At 37.9% G+C, this 12,489-nt stretch overlaps 1 pseudogene; it reads left to right on the top strand.

The window, feature by feature from the left end:
• Nucleotides 1-10,977: 10,977 nt before the first annotated feature.
• LOC112849877 (large ribosomal subunit protein uL2 pseudogene) lies at nt 10,978-12,189 on the top strand (annotated as a pseudogene).
• Nucleotides 12,190-12,489: the final 300 nt, after the last annotated feature.

Genomic DNA, 12,489 nt, shown 5'->3' with positions numbered 1-12,489 from the left:
CATCCAGGGGATGGCTAAGGAAATTACACTATAATCCCATTGTGGGAGCGCCCATAAACAACAGATATGAAAAGTGTGTGTACTATGTCAAAACACATAATCAAGTCTAGAAGTAATGTTAAGGGGGATAGTAGGACACAGAATAGTGTGACCTCACAGAATAATATGAATGAGGTTTCATTGAAAAGGAAGAGAAAATATAGGGAAGGAAAATAGTATCATCTGTTTGCTTCTCTTTTTTTTGCAATGCTATATAACATCATTAAAATGAGGAAGGGAAGGAGAGATGGAACGAGAAAGAAACACAGCCTTACCTGAGGTATTATAGCTATGATTTAAGGACTAATAAGGCCAAGATTATAGTGGGAAGTAGATTAGAAAAAATCATTTGTAGGGTCTTGACGTAAATCCATCAGAATTCTTGATTGGATAAGCTATGGAGAGTGTTAATCCATTTCCCTACATCCTGGCCAATATTAAGTGATTTATTTAATATTTAATATTAAATAATGTGGAAGGTAAAGCATTCAAAGAATAATTTTAAAAATCACTTTCTTTGTTATATAAATGTAAATTTTAACCCAAATATAAATACCCAAATATAAAACAGAATATTATTAGCAACCTTCAATCTCTCCTCTTTTCCAGTCTCTTGACCCTTCCCTTCTCCCCCCAGCATCCTAATTAAGGCACCAGACATCTATGCCTTTAACTTTCACAACTGTAATAATCATATCAGAGAAGCAAAAATCATGGGATATAATCCTAAAATAACTTTATTTCTGTGTCCCTATCCATCTAAATCTGCTCCGTGAGCGAGTTCTCCTTTCCCTAAGTGGAAAACTTGGGTATGACTTTTCTGATAGCTGTTAGGTGACACGAGGTCCTAATCAGTAATTCAAATGTCCAGTTTCTTATTACAGTCAAACTTGGTTTAATTTAGTCTCCTTCCCTTTCCCCTCAGCTCAGGCCTCCTGCAGACAGAGAAGCCAGTACTCAGGGAAGGGGTTGTGGTCAGCCATTTCCTTATTTATCCCACAGGTGCTATGCCCTTGCTTCCCTACACATGTGGCAATCCTCTCCAAGGATGGGGCACAGAGAGGAAGAAAAAGTAAACTGGGATACCCATATCCATACTGACTGATACCCAGCACACGTTTACAGATGACTCCTGCTTATTAGTACTTTCATATGTTCTTTAGAGACCCTCTTCCATTGCTGGGGACCTCTTTCCTGAAGATTCCTTAATGTGAGTGATGCACTCTCCTCATTCCCAAACATCCGGCAGTATCTCTAGTTTCTCTGTTTTCCCATGCAGGCGGCCCTCTTGGTCAGGATCTAAGAACACACCAAAGAATAAGTTCTAAGTTCCCATCATCTTAAGGTTCCTTCCCAGATAGCAATGGCCACTGGGCAGAATAAATGACCTAATGTGGACACACAAAAACACTAGTTTACTTCCCCTGGCAAAACCACTTTGGTGAGACACTCAACATAGTTGAGGTTTCCAAGACATTCTTGAGCTCCCAAGCTTATATAGTCACTGTTACTTGGAATCCAAGACCATGCCCTCAATATCACTTCCTTGGTCTACTGCACAAGCCCCTCCCAAACTTCTTCCAGACCTTCCCCCAAGGTGGAGGTTGTGGATTTTCCCATTATAGTATCATTAATTTACAGAGTAGGCCTCATAATCAGGGAAGCTGAGAGTAGAGATTTCACACTTAAACCAAAGCCTCTAATATACCTGGTTCAACTCCAGATATTTTCTTGGCTCAACAAACTGTTGTATACCCAAGATTCTTTAGTTTCTTCCTTCTTATTTTGTCTTCTCCCCAAAATTCACTAACTTAAAACATTTCACTCTACTAACTAAAACCTCATTTTCCCTTTCCTAGATTTCCCTACCTGATCTGATCAATAATACCCAACAATTTTCATTTGCTATTTCAGAATAACCCACCAACACTAGTAGGACAGATTTTACTGTATTTAATGAGGCCTCAATGACTCTGATTTTCTTAATTTTGATAAAAATATTTGAGCCAGAAACAAAATTTCTATTGCATTAGCGCTTATAAAAATTATCATAGGAGGGGCACCTGGGTGGTTCACTCGGTTGAGCGTCCAACTTAGGCTCGGGTGGTGATCTCACAGTTCATGAGTTTGAGCCCCACATCGGACTCTCTAGTGTCAGCACATAACCCACTTCAGATCCTCTGTCCCCCTTCTCTCTGCCCTTCCCCCTCTTGTGTCTGCTCTCCTTCTCAAAAATAAATCTAAAAAATTTTTAAATTATCAGAATAAGAGGTCAGCACCCAAAGAGCCCTGTGGATGCTGAGTTGCCCTACACCACTCCAACACCACTCTTAACACTACATGAGTCTGCATGTCGACAGCATGATCCACTTCAGTTCTGATTTAAACATAATCCAGAAGGAGGTATGTGTGAGCCACCAATGTTTATGGATTCTTTCAGTCTAACTTGAAGTGACAGAAGAAGAAAATTAGAATGTAAGAGGTTGAGTTGAATTATAAGATTTAAGCCTTTAGATTCTCCGATCATAGTTAAAACATTTACCTTCCTTATCAAAATAAAACTAGCAAATGAAACAATCTGACATCAGATTTATAAGATACACAAACACTATGTGGGTAGGGGCGATGAGCTAGCTGTGTGATGGGCATTAAAAAGGGCACTTGTTGGGATGAGCACTGGGTGTTATATGTAAGTGAGGAATCACTAAATTCTGCTCCTGAAACAAATATACTATATGTTAACTAACTTGAATTTAAAGAAAATTTTTCAAAAAGAGGAAGTGGGAAAAAAGCCAGCTGTGTATCCACATGGTTATAAGAATATAATTTTGTCATAAAATCCTTCCAACGTCTCTTTTATTAAACTCTATTAAAGAGGGTTCAACATAGGATCACCTTTTACTCAATTCCAATGCAAAACAAACATATAAGGTTGCAGTGTATTAAAAAGAGGCCTGGGTGGTTCAGTCAGTTGAGCATCCAACTTCAGCTTAGGCCATGATCTCGCAGTTCGTGAGTTCAAGCCTTGCATCAGGCTCTGTGCTGATAGCTCAGAGCCTGGAGCCAGCTTCAGATTCTGTGTCTCCCTCTCTCTCTGCCTCTCACCCACTCACACTCTGTCTCTCTCTCTCAAAAAAAAATTAACCATTAAAAAAAAAAAGACTCTTGAGAGTAACTTGTCAAGTCACTTCCTGTCATAGGCAGAATAATGGAATCATCGTCCTAATCCCCAGAACCTCTGAATGTGTTGTGTTACATGGCAAGAAAGAATTAGGTTGCATATGCAACTAAGATTCTAATCAGATGACCTTGAAATAGAAAGAGTATCCTGGATTATATTCATATGGGCCCAGTGTAATCACAGTAGTCTTTATAAGCAGAAGAGGAAAGCAGGAAAGTCAGGGTCAGGGCCAGAGAGAGATCTAAAGATTTTATACTGCTGGCTTTGAAGATGAAGGAAGGGACTATAAGCCAAAGAATGCAGATGGCCTGCAAAAACTGGAAAAAGTGAGGAACAAAGTTTCCCTTAGTCTTCATAAAGGAATGCAGTCTTGCTAACAGCTTGATTTTGGACTTCTGGCTTCCAGAACTATAAGATAACAAATCTGTGCTGTTTTAAGCCACTGTATTTGTGGTAACTTGTTATAGCAGCAATAGATTTCTATGTTCCCCTTTTCTAATGTGTCAGTGGGGGTGGGCTTTCCTGCTCTGACATTCTCGGGTTGCAAGTCTTCCAGAACTATAAAAGAGTCAGTACAAACATTTTGTGGCTTTAAACTACTGCAACTTCTGAAAACTTTCACATGGTAGTAGGAACTGGTTGCCATAAAATTAATTTGACAATATTCTCTTAGAATCAAATGATACTATAAGGAAAAGCCAGACAAATGCAAAATATTGGACATTCTATAAGACAATTGTCCTGATCTCTTCAAAAAGTCAATATCATTAGGGGAACCTGGGTGGCTCAGTTGGTTAAGCATCTGACTCTTGAGTTCAGCTCAGGTCATGATGTCATGGTTCATTAGTTCAAGCCCCACATCGGGCTCCACACTGACAATGCAGAGCCTGCTTGGGATTCTCTCTCTCCCTCTCTCTCTCTCTGCCTCCACCCCCCACTGGTGCTCTCTCTCTCTCTCTCCAAATAAACTTTTTAAAAACAGTATCATTATTCTTTCAAAAATTTTAAAGGCCTTTCTAGATTATAATAATTCTAAATAGCAACGAAAAATAATGTGTTAAATTTGAATTTGAGAGAAATGTGAAATGTGAAAATGGACTGGTTATTAGATAAAATTAAGGAAGTATTGTTAATTTTCTTAGGGGTGATGATACAGTTATGTAGGAGAATGTCCTCATTTTAGGGGATGTGACTCTACTGTTTAGGGGTAAATGGTCACAGTATCTGCAATTTTAAAATGTATCACAAAAAAAGATGTATTTAAATATGTGGCAAATATTAATTATTTAATATGAGTGGTTGGTATAGGAATATTTATTGGACATTTTTCTGAATGTTTAGAAACATTGTAATAAAAAGCTGGTGATTTATTTTTTAAAACTGTTTATACATATTTGTTGAACTATTGCTCAGAAACTTAACATTTTGTCTTGTAGTTTAAATGAGTTTCCAGTTAGAAAGCTGATAAGAAAAAGTGATGTCATTCTATGAATCAGTGGAAAATTACTGCCCTCTAATTGAAGAAGGTAACCTGGTAGAATGGGGATTTTTGGTCTCAGCAGGTCAGAGATTTTCATTTCTTGATTTTGCCAATAGAAGGGATAAAAGTGAAACTCTGAAAATAAGAAATGGAAACCTATGTACAAGTAAAAACAGACAGACACAAAATTATTCCTAAACCCCAACATCCTAGAACCAGTACCAGAAGGAAACTGCAACGAATTTGAATTATACTGTTTACATGAAGTCTCAGAACTGTGCCAGTCATTTACTATTGACACATTACTACAAAAGTAAATCAGAGGGAATTAAGAAATAGCATTCTAGTCAGTCTAGAGATAAGAACAAGATTAGTTAGCAATACAGTGAAAAATACTTCTATGTAGTTTACCTTTTAGATTTAAAAAATATATATATGATTGATCAACATTTCCTATTCATATTAAAGCATACTTAAAGTTTTTATTAAAATACTCAAATAATGCTGCTATTTTTTATTTGAAAAATATACAGCTAAAATCTACAATGAAATCTGAGCAGAAAATTAGAATTTGAGCTCCTGGATGGCATAACCAGGATATCTTCTGCCACCTAGCAGAGAATAACTGAATTACAGGAAAAGCCTGAGATGAGTAGGTAAAGGAAATTATCAATCTCTAAGTTTAAAGTACAGAAAATCCTTCTAAATTTTCTATTCAGAATCTCTGTTTCTTATATTGATGCATAAGAAAAATTTAACTTCTCCCATTATGGTTACCAAATACACCCAGTTTATTGCACATTCTGAACACAGTGGGCTATGAACTCAAATAGTTTTGCTTTTCTCCCATCCCTCACTGCCTTTGACCAAGCTTTGCTGAAATTTCTTTCCCATCCCTTAAGATTTTGGGCAGAATCTGTCTTTCTTTCCAGTCACTTTTATTTATCAAAAATTCTAGTATTAGTAAAATTTTAATTTCAAATCCAATTTAACGATCACATCTTCTCCACCAGAACAACTTTGGCTTGAGAGATTCAGAATAAGAAATGGCTGGAGAGTATTATGCTAAGTGAAATAAGTCAGGCAGAGAAAGACAGATACCATATGTTTTCACTCATATGTGGATCCTGAGAAATTTAACAGAAGACCATGGGGGAGGGGAAGGGGGAAAAAAAGTTACAGAGAGGGAAGGAGGCAAACCATAAGAGGCTCTTAAATACTGAGAACAAACTGAGGGTTGATGGGGGGTGGGGGATAGAAGAAAGTGGGTGATGCGCATTGAGGAGGGCACCTGTTGGGATGAGCACTGGGTGTTGTATGGAAACCAATTTGACAATAAATTATATATACATTAAAAAAAAGAATAAGAAATGGCTATGGTTTGCTGTGTCACTCCTCCCCCTCCCTCTCTCTTTGATCTGAAAGGTGAAAAGGAACAAATGTCTCAAACTTATCTAGCCATTCTTATCATTCTCTCTTGGCTGCCTTTACTTATCTGGATAGACTGATTGTTGATGCCCAACAAATGGGTGATACAGCAAATAGCATATACAGCTATCAGCTGTCCACAGAGATAGGCCAATGCCTCTATCCCTGCCTAGGTGTAGAGGAGTCAGAAACTTAAAAGAGAGGGGTCCTGCCTGGGTGGCTTAGTTGGTTAAGCGGCGACTTTGGCTCAGGTCATGATCTCTCAGTTAATGAGCTCAAATGCCATGTCAGGCTCTGTGCTGACAGCTCAGAGTCTGGAGTCTGCTTAAAATTCTGTGTTTCCATCTCTCTGCCTCTCCCCTGCTCTCTCTCTGTCTCTCTCTCTCTCAAAAATAAATTTAAAAACATTGAAAAATTTTTTTAAAAAAATAAAAGAAACTTAAAAGAGCGAGCTGGTGGTTCCCTCAAGTTCATACCACCTATAAAGTGAGCCTGAGTCCCCAGGTCTCCCAACTTGTTGTCCCAGTGCTCTTTCTTTTAAGTTTATTTATTCATTTTGAGAGAGAGAAAGAGAGAGCACACATGCACACACACACACAGGCACCCGAGCACAAGCCGGGGAAGGACAGAGAAAGAAGAAAAGAGAGAATCCTAAGCAACCTCCATGCTGTCAGCACAGAGCCTGACACAGTGCTCAATCTCATGAACTGAGATCATGACCTGAGCCAAGATCAACAGTCGGACATTTAACCAACTGAGCCAACCAGGTGCCCCTCCAGTGCCCTTTTATAAATAGTTTTTGTGGTAAGTAAAATCTGACTACATGAGTAAATAGGCAAGATATAATACAGTTACTTTAAATAGCCATAGATTATTACTTAGTTCTGATATTTAAAAAACAAACCTAAACACTATTAACTTAAACAATTAATATAAAAAATATTAATTCAATAATGTATACCATTAGTAATAAACCAATATATCATTTTAGAATACTAAAAATGAAAACATAAAGAACAGCTCATAGCTCTAATTACCATTCCCCAATAAAAGGAACCAGGACTCTTTAGAAAATTGTCTGATTCCAGGTTTGTGGTAGAAAATATTCAAGATGAATCTATGACATCTTTTTGTGCCAAAAAGCAAAGAAGCTATCAAAGACTACTGAAATTGTACAAAAATATATTAAGAGCCAACTCAAAGAGGCTCCCAATAGCCTAAGATGGGACAACATGAACATGAATAAAAAGATTGTGACTGTAATTGACTGAAACATTTCAAATGTATAAAAATGCATGCTTCATAATATTACCCTTCCACCCCCCCCCAAAAAAAAGTGTTGGAAAAAAAAACTTTAATTGTTACCAATGGAAGCTTCCAGGGCATCAACTCATTATCTGTTAACTGATAAATTAATGGAAAGAATCAAGCATTTCGCTTGACTTTCCCTATATGAACTAACTGTATTTTAGGATAATCAAATAGCTGATGGTGAAAAATTCTTCATAGAAAACATGTAGTTATTAATATATAATATTTAATAATGTATTATATAGTCATAAGTGGCATATAAACATGTCAAAACTAATTAAATTTTATGCTTCAAATATGTACATTTTATTATACATCAATTATACCTCAATAAAGCTATTAAAAATAAATAGAACCGCAACAACCAAAACCAGCAAAAAGAATGACAGGAAAATCATCATTTTGCTATACCTAATGAAATAATAGATCAAGGGTACAGTATCAATGGATGCTAAAACCATTACACAAAAGGTTGATAGTGAAGGTTATAATGGAGGATCAAGCTTACTCACCTAAACCCGATGAATAATATCTGTATCACTTGAAGTGGAACAAGACATTACATGCTTCATGATCTGTTGCAATAGGAAGTATATAGCATCCCCATGAAGTATTACTGCATAAAACACTAAACTTGAATCTAATCAAGCCTGAGGTGTAACCAGCAATTTACAGAAACATGAATTATAAAAAAAAAAAAAAAGGGTTAAATGACAATATGAGGAAGCAAGCAGCCAAATCCAAGATATGGAACATCATGAGATAAATGACCTAGTTTCTTCAATACATCAATGGAGAAAGAGAAGGGTACTATCTAAAAAGAGATTGAAGATAATCACAATGTAATAAAACTAGACATTAATGGCAAAATCAAAAACAAAAAGGCCATTCCACTTTGAAATTAAGAAGCTTTCTAGTAAACATAGCAGCAAAACATAATAAGAAAATAAACCCGTTTAAAATTGCACCAAAAATAATAAAATACTTAGGCATAAATTTAACCAAGGAACTAAAAGACCTGTACTCTGAAAACTATGTAACACTGATGAAGGAAATTGAAAATGACACAAATAAATGGAAAGATATATGATGCTCACAGATTAGAAGAAGCAATATTGTTAAAATGTCAATACTAACCAAAGCAATCTACATATTTAATGCAACAACATTTTTCACAGAACTAGAACAAATAACACTAAAATCTGTATGGAACCACAAAAGACCCCAAACAGCCAAAGCAATCTTGAGAAAGAAGAACAAAGCTGGATGTATCACACTCCCAGATTTCAAGATATACTACAAGTTGTAATAACCAAAAAACATCATGGTACTGACACAACAACAAGCACATAAATCAACAGAACAGAATTGAGAGCCCAGAAATAAACCCATACTTACGGTCAATTAATCTATGAATGAAGGAGGCAAGAATATACAATAGGGAAACAATAGTCTCTTCAACAAATGATGCTGGAAAAACTGGATAGCTGCATGCAAAAGAATGAAACTGGACTACTTTCTTACACAAAAATAAACTCAAAATGAATTAAAGACCTAAATGCAAGACACTAAGCCATAAAATGTTTAGAAGGACACATGGGTTTGATATTGTCAACAGAAACATTTTTCTAGATATGTCTCCTCAGGCAAGGGAAACAAACAAAAGTAAAATTAAACTATTGGGACTAGACCAAAATAAAAAGCTTTTGCACAGCAAAGGCAACCATTAAGAAAACAAAAAGGCAAACTACTGAATGAGAGAAGATATTTGCAAATGAGAAATCTGATAAGGGATTAATATACAAAATATATAAAAGAACTTATACAACTGAACACCCCAAAAAACAAATAATATGATTAAAATGAGCAGAGGACAGGAATAAACATTTCTCCAAAGAAGACAGACAGATGGCCAACAGACACATGGAAAGATGCTCAACATCACTATTCATCGGGGAAATGCAAATCAAAACCACAATAAAATATCACCTTACACCTGTCAGAATGGCGAAAATCAGAAACACAAGAAATATCAAGTTGGTGAGGATGTAGAGAAAAAGAAACCCTTGTGCACTGCTGGTGGGGAATACGAACTGGTATGGCCACTGTGGAAAACAGTATGGAGGTTCCTCAAAAAATTAAAAATAGAATTACCATATGATCCAATAATTCCACAATTCCACTACTGGGTATTTACCCAAAGAAAATGAAAACACTAATTCAAAAAGATATGCACCCCTATGTTTACTGCAGCATTATTTACAATAGCCAAGATATATGGAAGCAACCCAATGTCCAACCATCCATGAATGAATGAAGATGAGGTGATACATACACACACACACACACACACACACACACACACAGACACACACTCACACAAAAGAGTATTATAACTCAGCCATAAAAAAAGAATGAGGTCTTACTATTTGCAACAACATGGATGGATCTAGAGGGTATGGTGCTAAAGGAAATAACTCAAAGAAAGACAAATATATGATTTCTAGACAAATATCATATGATTCATATATGGAATTTAAGAAACAAATGAACAAAGAAAAAAGGAGACAAACAAAAGCTTTTAAATACGGAAAACAAACTGATGGTTTCCAGAGAGAAAGTGGGGGGGGGGGGGGGAGGAGTGAAATAAATGACATCAAGAGTACACTTATCCTAATGAGCACTAAATAATGTATAAAATTGTTGAATCATTATGCTGTGTACCTGAAACTGTAAAGTGTCAGATAATAAATGTTTTAAGCTTCCTGGGCCATAAATTGTCATACCTACTCAACTCTGTCCCTGCACCATGAAAGCAGCAAATGAGAATACATGAATGAGCATTGCTGGGTTCCAATAAAACTTTAGGGACACTGAGATTTTAATTTCACATAGTTTCCACATGTCATGAACTATTCTTCTTTTGATTTTTTTTCAACCATTTAAGAACATAAAAACCATTATTAGCTAGTAAGTCATTAAAAAATCAGCAGCTTGCCTGGGGCGCCTGGATGGCTCAGTTAAGCATCTGACTCTTGATCTCATCTCAGGTCATGAACTCAGATTCGAGAGATCAAGCCCTGCATGGGTTCCATGCTGGGTGTGGAACCTGCTTGAGATTCTGTCTCTGCACCTATCTCTCTCTCTCTCTCTCTCCCTCTCTCTCTCTCTTTCTCTCTCTCTCTCTCTCTCTCTCTCTCAAATAAAAAAAAATGTTTAATGCAGCAGCCAGCCTGGATTTGGCTCTTAGGGCTATAGTCGGCAACTGCTGGGTTGGATGGTCTCTCAGGTCTGGCTCTCTATGTCTCTGCTAATTAAGCTGCTATTCATTCCCTACTTAGCTAACTCTGGGGTTAAACTTGGTTTACATCTCTGGCACCTTCTTTCACAGCCTAAAGCAGTTTCTCAAACTTTATTTACTCACATACTCATTAAATAAGAATTAAAAAGACCACCTCTCTTATGAAAGTTATATTATTTAAAGTAGTTATGTTTGGTCTTTCAAACACATATACACATATGGGTTTTCAAACTTTGTATGTCCTTCTCCTCCTCTTACTACAAAGTGATTCCAAGACTTGTCTTCTCACACCTGAAGATCACTGCCTTACAGCTGCTTAGACTGGAAAATTCCAAGTTGGAAAGCCCTCCAAAAACCTCACTTCCCCTTTCTGCTGGTAAAGAACATCAGTTTCCATATATATATATGGCTAACCTAACACTTACTTCGTGGAACAGCCAGTTCCAGGTAAGACCTCGACTTGACTTCCTCAGTCCATTCTTCCACATGGTCAGGATCCAAAGTATGAGAGGGAATAAGAATCCCTGTATTTGTCCTTCTTCCCTGTCCACGTAAGACCATGAGCCTAGATATGATCAACTCGATAACCATATAACTGGTTACACTAGCTCCAAGAATAAAACATAGGGAATCCTAAGTTATGGTCAGTCTGCGCAAAATATCTTCAAACTGTAGAGAAGGAGAGAAAGAAGTTACCTGCTTTTAAATCCATACATGATGAAGAGCAGCGTTGAAACTTCTGGAGGATAGCAGTGGTCCCTGCTGCGCAGGGACCCTGCTGCGCACCTACTTTGCTGAGCCACACAGTTACATCAAGGGCATCAGGAAGGATGTCATCCATGCTCTGGGTTGTGACACACTCCTTGCCAAGTGTGTCCTCAGGGATCCCTACGAGTATAAGAAACAGAGCTGTTCTTCACGGCTTAGGGCATCCACGTTGGCTAGTTCGCGTACTGTGGCAAGAAGGCCCAGCTCAGCACTGGCCATGTGCTCGCAATGGACACCATTCCCAAGAGCACCATCATATGTTGCCTGGAGGAGAAGCTGATGACAGAGGCAAGCTGGCCAGAACCTCCAAGAACGATGCCGTCATCACCTACCGCAACCCCAAGACCAACGAGACACAAATGAAGCTGCGCTTAGGCTCCAAGAAGGTCATCTCTTCAGCCAACAAAGCTGTGGTCGGCGTGGTGGCCAGAGGGGACTGCACTGACAAGCTCGGTTGCTGTGTCTACCACAAGTATAAGGCAAAGAGAAATTTCTGAGCACGCCTGCGGGGTGAGGCCATGAACTCTGGAGCATCCCTTTGGAGGTGGCAACCACCGGCACATTGTCAAACTTGATACCATCTTCAAAAATACCCCTGCTGGCTGCAAAGTGGGTCTCATTGCTAAACAGGGGACTGGACATCTCAGGAGAACCAAGACTGTGTAGGAGAAAGAGAACTAGGACTGGAGAGGCTCAATAAAGGGTATCTTTCTGCCACTTAAAAAAATTAAAAATGAAAAATAACAACAAAAAACAGCACACTTTTTCTGGAAAGAGACGGGGATTATAAAATGACCTTTCTCCATATAAAAGTATTTCTCTGTTAAGGAGCCTCAGCAGAAAAGAGGAGGTAGGCGGGGTGTGTGGGGGGGAGGGGTGGGCAGTGCTGGGAACATTGAGTGAGCACAGTGAGCCAGGGCCCTTGCAGCATTCAGTCACATCATCTCTCGTGAGCCTGTCCCACCTGGGAAGTCACTAGAG

This window comes from Puma concolor, chromosome C2 (assembly GCF_028749965.1).
Source record: "Puma concolor isolate L17-30 chromosome C2, mPumCon1.1.hap2, whole genome shotgun sequence".
Taxonomy (NCBI): domain Eukaryota; kingdom Metazoa; phylum Chordata; class Mammalia; order Carnivora; family Felidae; genus Puma; species Puma concolor.
Note: the sequence above shows the minus strand (reverse complement) of the source record. Positions and strands in the feature narration are given on the sequence as shown.